This window comes from Ambystoma mexicanum, chromosome 7p (assembly GCF_040938575.1).
Source record: "Ambystoma mexicanum isolate Mex_15411 chromosome 7p, UKY_AmexF1_1, whole genome shotgun sequence".
Classification (NCBI taxonomy): Eukaryota; Metazoa; Chordata; class Amphibia; order Caudata; family Ambystomatidae; genus Ambystoma; species Ambystoma mexicanum.
In genome coordinates this window covers 863,013,994-863,026,810 of record NC_090939.1, presented here as the reverse complement: position 1 = coordinate 863,026,810, position 12,817 = coordinate 863,013,994, and positions in this window count along the sequence as shown.

The window sequence follows — 12,817 nt, the reverse complement described above, 5'->3', positions numbered from 1 at the left end:
GGAGAACAAAGAGCTGCGCTAACCCTATAGACTGAACGCACAAAGATATGTGATACAATTGAAGGAATGGGGGAGTGAAACTAACTCATGGAGGCATTATCCCTTTGAATATCTAAAGAACTGAATTCATAGAGGAGGAGAGAGAGGGAGTCACACTTAAGACTGAATTCTCGTCACTCCCGAGTTTTTAAGACTTTCTGCTGGTGAGTTCATGGCAAACAGACCAACGCTGTCTTGCCCATTCAAGAGGATACTCTGAGAAGATAAAAGACACCAAAAGTTAGTCTGAAGAGGGGAGAGGGATCTATATTATGAAGAGAACAAGAGACTCCTGTTAACTATCTTAAACTCTGTTAGGACATCCTCTGAGAAGGACACAATTCCTTTTCCCGTACACCAAGGTGAAAAGGTGGACTAGAGAGACGAAGAAATTCCGTTATAAAAAATAAATAAAGACTGTTTGAGCCTCAAAACTGTCTCAATGGTGTTTGTCCCACCCGCTAATATATAACACACTGTTAATCATTCATAGATTAAACCACTATGAACTATTGAGCCACGACATACACACATGCACGAGACAACGGCCCATAACTCCCAACATTGCAATTGATACACTGATAACTGTACCACACATTAACACATACATTATAAAGCTCAATCACCTTATTCAGTTCCCAATATTTCCACAATATTCCCTGATCAATTTGTATTGTTATTAGGAGTGATGGAATATGCAAAGAAAAACGTTCCGTTCATATGCATGCCAGCTTGATCAGGGCCAGCCAATATACCATAACTAAATGTAAAAAAATCCCAATAAAACTGCAACAAGTCCTCCTAATGCAAAAAAAAACATTAGCATACTTGCAAAGAAAATTGTTATCCAATATCACCATTTGTGCTTTTATGTTCACCATACTTTCATATTCACCGAATGTGCACAGCGTAATTCTTTTCCTTATAAAAGTTGTTCGTTTCATTTTCCGTGCGTGAAACTATTCATGTCAGCAACATGCAACACTATTAGTAAACCTTATGCAGCGCTTTCCTTCATCAGTTTTATTACACGTGAAACATTATTTTTCTATCTCACCACCTGAAACACAGCATTTTAAGACATGTCATAAATCTTCACACTGCTCGGAATCCCTCGCAGTTTGAGCACACTGCTAACTCTCTTCCTGGCTGCCTGTGAAGTGAAAGTTTATTCGCCCTTTGCATGATACGTGCTGACGTAACACCCTCCAACTCAATAGGGTGCCTTTTCCTTGCTATTCCTTTTTATCAGATGCTTAATACAATTGGCTCTTCAAACAATCTAACCGCCTCTCAGTCACACGGCCAGGCATCGCCTATCCCTTGACATTCCACCGACGTCATCATTCTCTAGTGATTGCCGGGGAGGTAGGATCTGCTGGGCCTCCCACAATAACTGTCATTTGGCATCGCTTTCAGTACAACACACGGGGGCACTCCAGCCTCAATTACAACCTGCCGCCGCGCACCCTGTACATTATTTTCATTACTGCAACTGGACAGACGCTGGAAACAGAGTGCACGGGCATTTTTCCTATTTACGTTTGCCTTTTTTAAACTGACATCCCACGGACCTTGATGGGTCACAGGAAACCAACGGCCTCTTCATGTAACATTATCGCCACCTGCTGGATTTTTTCTGGGGAATCAAACCCAAAGTCATTGCAAGTCTATTTGGATTTTTTTTTAATTATTTCCAGCTCTCATTTATTTTTTAGCTCTTATTCCTGTATGCTGCAGCTGGACTCGGGACAATCACAGCCATCCCAAGTGTCATTTTAATCATGTTACCGGGCATAACTACTCCTTGCCCGCTGGGTCTCTAGGGGATTTCTTGTTGTTGGGGCCTCCCTCCCAGAGCCCAAATGTCATTTTCAATTCCACATTGCCGGGCAGGATGGTTATATTAAAGGCTTTGGGGGAACGGTGGGTCACTCAAACGCTGCTCCCCCCCCCCACACAGCACTCCTTACTGTACGTTTCATGTTGCTGCAGCTCCTCTGTAGCACATTTCAGAGTCTCTGTTCATCTTCTTCACCATGTTCATTACGGTTGCTGCTTATCCTTGTTGCCAATGTTGTAAAGCCTTATGCTAGACATTCAGGATGCATAACTGAAGTACAGACCAGCTGTAGTCTAGGTTTGGTTCCAGGTAGGCTTTATTCACATAATTACAATCTGTACAATACTCCAGTTACTCTTCATGTATTTACAGCACGTGTAGACATGGACAGGAACATAGGAAGGTATAAACATCACTAACAAAGGAGCAGACCCACCGGCCATCCATTCAACCCAGCTCAGGCCCCCAACTGACACTCACAGAACATTCACACACAGATCCACCCAACATTCTCCTGAGCTGCATTCATGCACCAACATACAGCAAACATCCAGGCCAGTGGCACGACAAGACTACATTACAACAAGGACCCTCTCCTCAGGGTCAGTTGAAGATGAGGGGCCAATTTGAAAATGTATTTATTTATCAAATATATAAAGGGCACACTTGCAGTTAAAGGGTAATGGGAACTGTGCAGCATTTAAAAATAAAATGACAATTTGAAGAAAATGATCAATGAATAAACAGATGAACCAAAGCGAAGGAAAAAGAAAATGAAAGGAAGAAAGAAGGAAGTAAACCATTTACGGAAATATTATTAACAAAGGATTGAGAAAAGGCAAACCCATTAGTACCAAACCATGGAACTCAGTTCTCAAATGAAGGGAAAACACAACAGACAATATGAGTTTTGATAAGCTTGTCGAAGGAAGGACACTACAGCGACAGAAATCCACAGCAGGGAGAAGAGGCTCAAGCCTGATGAGGGTCTATGGCAGGATTAGACCAATGGATACCCAGTCTAAGTGTATACATGGAGGCAGAACCTTTATTAGCAACCAACCTGCTGGTTTAGTCAGCATCCAGGCATAACAAGGATGGGAAATATTGATAGTGCGTTTTGGCACTATATTAACAAAAACGTTCCCTAGGAGAAATCCATAAAGTCAGTCCTGTAGCCCCTATGATAAGCCTTTTACTTGCCACCATATAGAGGTAAAATGGACATAAAACATTTAACACTATGTTTATACATTTTTAAAAAAAAGAAGTATTTGTCATAAAATTGTATAGATTCATTTTCACATACAAATTCTTATGTCTAAAACCACACCACTCTTTAGTGTTTTTCTGAAAAGACAAACAAAATGCATGTGGCTACAATACAACTCTGAATCATACTGCACTCACTTGTATCATTCATACCTAGTTCCATAATTATTCATTTTCAAAGACCAAACCAAAAGTCAAGTTTCAAATTCCTGTTTCACCACTTTGTAAATACTTAATTTCTAGTGGAGGCCTTTTATATATTTTAGTCTGCTTTCCATGCCCTTATAACATTCAACCTCCATCTTTTATTACCAACCTCACCGGTTTCAACCATTATCACAGTATCCAGTTTCTTAGGTTGCTGTTCTGACTTGATGGTCGTGTAGATAAATAATACCTCCGTCCCCAAGTACCACACGAGTAAAAGCAAAAACGCTACTCGAGCAATCTTTGAGGCCACAGGTGTAGAGTGTCGTCAGCCTGCAACCGGGAACGCCGGAAGAACCCCCTGACCTGTAGGGCAATGAAGGGTTATGTTTAAGCAGTGATAATTGACAACAATGGTAAGGACAGTAGTGACAATGTAACAGCAGCTTACCTATAGTGGGCAGGTGGGAAGTAGTAGGCGTAGGCAGGTAGTATACTGACAGCAGCGGCAGGCTGAGGTGTTCTAATGGCACTCTGGGAGACACCTGAGTTAGGTATGGAACAAGAACGTAATCCGTGAACAATCCAAAACACAATCTGAGATCAGGAGCCAAAAGACAGATCTGGAGACAGGGAAATCCAAGCACCAAGTCCAGAATCCAAGCCAGTGGTCAAAAGTCCAGGTGATCAGAGAGCACGCCAAAATCCAGGTAGGGAAATCCAAAAGACAGTCCAAGCAAACGTTCCGTGATCAAGGTAGCATGTGAATAACAAGAGTAATCCAAACGCCAAGCAGTTCTCCGTGAAGAAGCTGTGAAGCAATGTTTCCGCGTTGGCTCGCCCTTTTTCAATACGAGCATGGTCATGTGACGCGGTCACCTAACCGCAGCTGCGTGTCACGTGGAACGCAACGCAGACAGGGATTGGTGTTGCGGGTGTCTTCCGGGCATGTGACGCGTGGGTTTCCCTACGCCCTTGTTTCGCCGCGAAGCGTGAAGGAGTCGCCATGGCAACCGCCAGCATGGGAAAGGGCGTAAAGACACTGGTCCACCAGCCGGGAAACCTCTGCGGCTGTGCCGCTGCTGCTGTCGCTGCCGTTGGGAGTGCATGTGGGAACTATGAACAGTAGCAGGTGAGCGATTGGACATGATAGAGGACATGACAGAGCCCCTCCCCAAAGGCCCACGACCCCGTGGGCAGGAAGGATGGTCACGGTGAAAGCGGGCCAGCAATCGAGGGGCGTGGACATCCTGAGAGGAAACCCATGAGCGGTCCTCGGGACCGTAGCCCACCCAGTCCACCAGATATTGCACATCACCCCTGAAAACACAGGGACCCAGTATGGCGCGTACCTCAATTATCAGGAGAAGAGACAGAAACAGGAGCGGGAGGAGCAACCAGTCGGGTAGGACCCAAACAAGGCTTGACCAATTAAGTATGGAAGACAGGGTGGGTCCGCCAGGAGGAGGGATCCGCCAGGCGTAGGGCCACCGGGTTCAGGATCTTGGAAACCTGATAAGGACCCACAAAACGAGGGAGCAACTTGCGACAACTAGGGATATGCAAGTGGCGAGAGGAAAGCCAAACCCGATCCCCCACACGATAGCTAGGGGCATCCACCCTTTTTCTGTCGGCCGCTGTTTTCATGGACGCCTATGCCTCGCGCAGATGGACTAGTGTCTGGGCATGGACTGAAACCAGATCACGGCACAAGCCGTGGTCGCAGGGGTGTCGGAGGAAGAAAAATCCGGAAAAGGAATGGTACGGGGATGTTGACCATAGAGGGCGAAGAAGGGAGAAAAGCCAGTGGAGGAGTGTAGTGTGTTATTGTATGCAAATTCAGCAAGATGCAACAGATTGAGCCAGGTGTCTTGGAATTGGAGGGACAGACAGCATAGATATTGTTCTAATGCCTGGTTAACCCTTTCTATCCGTCCATCACTCTCTGGGTGGTAAGCGGAGGAAAACCGAGCATCAATGCCAAGTAGTTTGGTGAGGGCCCGCCAGAATCGGGACGTGAATTGCGTACCACGATCGGATACTAAGACATGGGGTAACCCAAAAGGGCAAAACACGGACTTGAAAAATAACTTGGCCAACATTGGAGCTGAGTGTATCCCTTTACATGGTGTAAATTGTGCCACCTTCGTATAGGAGTCAACCACCACCCAGATGGTGTCATAACCCTGAGTACGGGGTAGTTCGGTGATCAGATCTATTGAAACAGTATGCCAGGGTCTTGGGGAACGGGAAGAGGTTGAAGAAGACCTAGAGGGCGACCCCTACGTGATTTACCCTGGGCAGAAACAGAACAGGTATTGACAGAGTTCTCAACATCGCGTTTCATGATTGGCCACCAGCACCAACGTTTGAGGAGATCTAGGGTACGTTGTTGTCCAGGATGACCATTAATGGCAGCATCATGGGACCAGTCTAGTGCCTGATTTCGTGTCTCAGTCGTGGGTAAATAGAGCTTCCCTTGTACAAAAGGTAGCCCGTCTTGCATAACCAGATCCCAGTCTGTTACCGAGTGCGGATATTGAGAGGCCCATTGACGTATGGTGGACAACATGGAACGCGATAGTGTACAGGTGCAAACAACATGCCCCTTTCCTAGTAGGGTATCAGGAAAAGACGGGAGGGCCTCCCCCCCAGGCGAGCGAGACAGGGCATCTGCCTTCCCGTGAACCACTCCAGATCTATGCTTAATCACGAAATCAAATGCAGCAAAGAAAAGATGCCAACGCACTTGACGACTGTTCATGCATTTGAGGGAGGCAAGATCTTGTAGGTTTTTGTGATCCGTAAACACCACAGTTTGATGTTTCACACCCAGAAGGTGGTGCCTCCAAATCTGTAAAGCATCTTTGATGGCTAAAAGCTCCTTCTCTGTGACTGTATAGTGCAGTACGGTTGACGTGAATTTCCGTGAGTGGTATGCCACGGGGTGCATTCGGCCTGTAGTAGGACAAGGTTGTGAGAGTACAGCACCCAATGCGTACGAAGAAGCATCCGCTTCCAAGACAAAAGGGAGCTCTGGATCAGGGTGTTGAAGCACTGGTGCTGTAGTGAACATTGCCTTAAGGGAATCGAAAGCAATTTTTTGTTCTGCGGACCAGGAATAAGGGACTAGAGGACTAGCCAGGGCAGTGAGAGGGGCAACAATAGAAGAGAAACCAGCAATGAATCACCGGTAAAAATTGGCAAACCCCAAAAATGTTTGCAATTGTTTCAAGTTCGCTGGAACCGGCCAATCGCTGATCGCTCGGACTTTGGATTTATTCATGGACAGACCCCCAGGTGATATGTGGAACCCCAAGAACTCGACCTGACTGGTGTGGAAAAGACATTTTTCAGGTTTGGCAAACAACGCGTTCTTTTGGAGTCGGGACAGCACTTCCCTGACATGTATATGTTCTACGTAGACGTTTAAATGTCACTGAAAATGTCATCGATGAAACATTGAAACGTGGCTGGGGCGTTGCAGAGGCCAAATGGCATCACTGTATATTCGAACAATCCCTGTCGGGAGCAAAAGGCCATTTTCCACTCATCCCCACTACGCATGCGAATCAGGTTATACGCCCCCCGAAGGTCCAGTTTAGTGTAAATAGAAGCATGAATGAGTTTATATAGCCGCATAGAGATGAAAGGGATGGGATAACGTTTTTTTACAGTGATGGAGTTCAACCACCTGTAGTCCACACAGGGACGGAGATCCCCCTCCTTCTTCGGGACGAAGAAGATCGGACTCGCTGCTGGCGAAGTCGAAGGGCGGATGTGGCCCAAGCATAAAGCCTGCTGAATATATTCCTGTAGGGTTCATTCTTCTGCCTGTGTTAAAGAGTAGATCCTTCCTTTTGGAACCAGAGCCTCGGGGACCAGATCAATGGGGCAGTCGTATGGTCTATGTGGAGGAAGGCCTTCCGCGGAACCCTTGTCGAACACATCTTGAAAGTCATGATACATAGAGGGGATTCCTGCCATACCTGCTGCTACCACATGCGGGCCCAAAGACACAGAATCATCCTCGCGGACCAAAGAAGCTACTGCCCCGAGAGCATTCGCAGGGTTGGAGATCGAAGGGGACTCTATTAGACAATAGTGTTGGCATATCTCAGACTCAAAGAAAACCTGGCCTGTGCCCCAGTTGATTAAAGGGTTGTGCTTCTTTAACCATGGAATGCCTAGGATGATCCAAACTGAGGAGTAGCAATGAGATCAAAAGACAGTTTCCTTGTGGATTTCTTGGATTACAACCTCCAGCGGGGCTGTTTGTTGCATAATCGGACCTGAAGCGAGAGACGTCCCATCAACCGCCTGAACCAGCTCCGGATGTCTTTTGGATATCAATGGTAGATTTAGCGAGTTGGCTAGTGCGATGTCTATGAAGCATCCTGTAGCCCCTGAATCGATCACTATGTGCACTGGATGCGTGTTGCATGTGGTAGGATTCAATGAAGCCTGGACCATCACGGGTCGGACAGGACCAAAGTCAAGGTCAGAGGGGTTTTGTGAAGGACTCGCCCCAACCCCTGATCTCAAGGGCGAGTCTTCTGAAAACCCGGAGTCTTATTTTTTGGGCGACGGGGACACTCCTTAACAAAAATGACCGTTGAGACCGCAGTAAAAACAGGCATTGTCTGTTCTCCTACGTTCTCGTTCGGCCTGGGTAATGGGACTGCATATCCCCCCTATCTGCATGGGTTCACAAGTAGGATCAGATGTGGGTGTTGGTGGAAGATGGGACAGACCTGTTTCCGCCCTGCGTTCGGTCCGTCTCGCGTCCAACTGTAATACCAGGTCAACCAGGTCAGCATAGACGGATGGGAGAGACGGTACAACCGACAATGCGTCTTTCATGGCGTTACACAGACCCCGATAAAACACTACTGCCTTTTTGTTTTCGGGCCAAGAGGTTTCAGCGGAGAGCTGGTTAAACCGAGTAATGTATTCTATGAGCGAATGTCTGCCCTGGGTGAGGTCCAACAATTCCATATCCCGGGACTGCGGCTTGTATCTAGTATCGAAAACCTTGGCCATTTCACTGACTAATAGATCGAAATCGTAAAGGGCAGGGTGACCACTCTCTAACAGAGGGTTAGCCCAAGTGGCTGCCACACCTGATAAGTGGGAAAGCAAAAATGCAGACTTAGTTACTGAGTCAGGGAATGCCTGAGGTCGGCACACAAAGTGGAGTTTACATTGGTTTAGAAAAGTGCGATACCTTCTGAGGTCTCCCTGATATCTTTCGGGGGCTGCAAGAGGAAATGGTGTTGGAATAACCACAGGGACAGCTGATGTAGGGGGTGGCGTGGCAGGAGTCGGGTTCCGTGATGGGGAAGGATCCCCAAATTCGGAATCTGCAGGCAGAGGATGATGGGAGCTTTGTAGGGTATCAAGGCGGTGATGTATAGCAGTAGTGGCGGCGGCCATGTCAGTCCTGAGTGCAGTGGTGGCGGTGGCCATGTCAGTCCTGAGTGTTGTAACTGCTTGCATTAGAGCAGTCACAGGGTCCCCGGCTGAGGTATCCATTATCTGAACGACACAAGGCTTCACAGTCTGTTCTGACTTGATGGTCGTGTAGATAAATAATACCTCCATCCCCAAGTACCACACGTGTAAGAGCAAAAACACTACTCAAGCAATCTTTGAGGCCACGGTGTAGAGTGTCATCAGCCTGGAACAGGGAACGCCGGAAGAACCCCCTGACCTGTAAGGCAATGAAGGGTTATGTTTAAGCAGTGATAATTGACAACAATGGTAAGGACAGTAGTGACAATGTAACAGCAGCTTACCTATAGTGGGCAGGTGGGAAGTTGTAGGCGTAGGCAGGTAGTATACTGACAGCAGCTGCAGGCTGAGGTGTTCTGATGGCACTCTGGGAGACACCTGAGTTAGGTATGGAACAAGAACGTAATCCGTGAACAATCCAAAACACAATCCGAGGTCAGGAGCCAAAAGACAGAACTGGAGACAGGGAAATCCAAGTACCAAGGCCAGTATCCAAGCCAGTGGTCAAAAGTCCAGGTGATCAGAGAGCACGCCAAAATCCAGGTAGGGAAATCCAAAAGACAGTCCAAGCAAACGTTCCGTGATCAAGGTAGTACGTGAATAACAAGAGTAATCCAAACACCAAGCAGTTCTCTGTGAAGAAGCTGTGAAGCAATGTTTCCGCGTTTGCTCGCCCTTTTTCAATATGAGCAGGGTCATGTGACGCGGTCACGTGACCGCAGCTGCGCGTCACGTGGAACTCAACGCAGACAGGGATTGGTGTTGCGGGCGTCTTCCAGGCATGTGACACGTGGGTTTCCCTACGCCCTTGTTTCGCCACGGAGCGTGAAGGAGTCGCCATGGCAACCGCCAGCATGGGAAGGGGCGTAAAGACACTGGTCCACCAGCCGGGAAACCTCTTCTGCTGTGCCGCTGCTGCTGTCGCTGCCGTTGGGAGTGCATGTGGGAACTGGGAACAGTAGCAGGTGAGCAATTGGACATGACAGTTGCCCTGGTCTTCTTCAGTGGTAAAACATTGATTTATTTGAATAAACAAGTCACTATACAGCAATTGCCAAATCCATATGGTATGTGTCAAGCGCAAGTCATTGTTTATAATCGTTTGTATCCCTTCCATCAGGGGTGGTCCACCCATAAGGGGTGTTACGGTACCACCACCCCTTGATAGATGTTAACTAAAACAGAATTTTTGCATTTCATAATGAAAACAGCCCTGGCATTTGCAAAGAATCGAAAAGTTAAGATGTGTTGCAAATATAAAGCACAGTGGTGTTCACACTTCCTCCAGTCTGTCATAGGGCAGCACATGGCCAGGACAGGAACGCCCTGCATTGTTTTTATTGCATGCCCATTTTTCACTCCAGGCTTTTCGTATCTGATCACGTGATTCTTGGTATGAGCTCTTACCCTCTTCTTTGTATCTTGGACATCATCTTCTTCTGGATCTGTCCATTCAGTTGCCCATTTGAGATAAGCTGTTTGGCCCATGAACTGACCTCTTGTATGGCAGAGTGCTATGTGTGATAGAAAATGTGCTGTCTGGATGTCTATTTCAATAGCTATGAAGATCTTAGACTTCCCCATCCTATGAGGCAGGAGTGCACATACAAAGCATTCCTCCTTCACGGTCCTCCTTCCCACTTCTTTCATATGCTGATACCAAAGGTTATTCCCCTAGTGTGTTGTACTATCCAGGTAATCATTTAACTCCTGATCATCCTGCCTAGCACTTCTCTTAGGTCTCATTATTTTCTTACAAGCTTCTATAATCATCTCATGAAGTATGTCAGCATAATTCCTTCTTACTGGACCAATTACAGAACATTTGTCAGTAAACTCGGTGCTTTTACATGTGCTACCTGTGTAGGAGAAAGTTCCAGAAGCCTCATCCTGTTAACATAATATGGAGGCAAAAAAGAGTTCTGTATAATCTCCATACGTGACCTTCTTCCAAAAGGAAGCCTAGATGTATCTAAAGGAAGCCTAGATGTATCTATCATAGGACTAGGTGCCTTTGAATATACCTCTAGAGTAGGGACAATTACATAAGGTCTCGGCTGCCTTGTAGTTGCCACATCTGTACCCTCCTTCTGCATAGGAAGAAACACAGGAATCCTTGTCTTATTTGGATCCAAGTAGTAAGCAGTACGTACTGTAAGCGAGACAAGGATCACAAAAAACAAGAGGCATGAATAAATGATGTATAGGTAGGCCCACTTCGTGCAGCAGTAGCTTCTTGCACATCGTGGAGGTCTCTCATTGTTGGCCATGACATTATTACTATTGATGCTGCCCATTCTTAATATTTTTTAAGGAAGGAAAAATCAACTTTTATTTGGGCAACATCATACAATACTCTGACAATATCTTAATCTTGTCAACAAGCTCTTCAAGCAGCCGGCTGATCGCAGGACAATTAGCAAGGTTCCTGATGTATAAAAAAGAGTTGTCCTTTCGCCAAACAAAATATGGATGCCTCTCCAGAAAGAAGTAGAAGCAGATAGTAGGGTGTGGATCTCCCCCTTTAAATGTCTCATTCAGGATGTTCTCAGTGTTTACTCAGAATATAGATTAACTTGCTCAATTATGTCACGTAGCAATTTGTTAAGTGCCACTTTATTCTTTGGATCTCTCAAGAAGGTGCGAACAACAGTTTGTCTTACAACAAGAGGTGGACATTCCTTAATCAGATAGTGAAAAACCAACCCTACTAGTCTATGAGCATTTTCATCAGATAGAGACATTTGTGTTTTCTCCACAGTACTCAGGAAACTGGAGAACTTGCTCTGTTATGGCTGCAAGCAATCTCCTCACAATTGGACCGTTCTTAGGATCTTGCAGGAAATTATCAACGTCATAAGTTCTCCCCATTAACGAATGGCATGAACGAAGAACGTAGAGAAAAATAACAAGGATGATCTAATGAGCGTTGTCATTGGGCACCACCATGGGTGCCTCGAAAGAGAAACTAAGTGAAAAAGGAATCAGGGAACTGTTCCCTTTTCCAGTAGTTGAAAAGGAAATCCAGATCTGGCATTCTTTCCTTCCCGATCAAGACTTAAATATGTCTCAATTCAAATGTTTAACAAGCTCCTGTGGCTCAAGAACAAATAGCCTCCTTTCACTCCTTTTTTAGCAGCTTAAAAAAGTGTCCCGAAACAAGCCACAGTCCAAAGTATTCTGTATCTGTTTATTTGACAATTTCTACGTCCTTCTTCCTCATCATGTATGTCGTCTGCACGTGCTGAGGCTCTTCCCCAATGCTTGCTTCCGATGGGGCTGCGGATTAAGGGGGTGCTCCAGCGTAGATCTTTACGTCTCCAAGAAATATTCATGCACGTCTTCCTAGTACTTTCACTATGCATAAAGTTCCTGATCAGGATCTGATCACCAGGGAAAAGTTTGGGAAGATGTAATTCTTCAGATCCGGTTGTGGAATTTTCTCCATCTGTGTTCTGAGCCCCACACCCCCTTTCATTTGAGCTGATGTGAAATGACAGAGATACTTGTAGTCATACATGTTAAGTAATCACATAACTCCTTTCCTAACAATTCTGCTGTCATCTGGGCATCACTTCTACTTCTAGATGGAGGTGTGAGGGGTGTCCTCATCTGCCTCCTGATCACTATTTCATGGGGCGTAAGATGGTGGTCGGAATCTGGTTGATTTCTCAATGCATAAAATGCCAGTGGTAGACAATGCAACCATCCTTTCTTCAAGGTAAGCTTCAATGTGGCTATTCTTTCTTTAAGCAAGCCATTGAGTCTTTCACAGACTCTGTTTGCTTGCAGGTGATAAGCCGATGAAAATGTGTGCTTTATAGTGAGCAACAGCTTATCTATTCAAGACTTCATTAACGAAATGAGGGCCATTATCTGATCTTAATCTAGGAAATACTTCTCATACTAAAAATTACATGAACCAGCTTCAATCCACCTCAAAAAGGGACACACGACGACAATCTTATATCTGTATCCATTACAGACTTGCATCATGTCAAC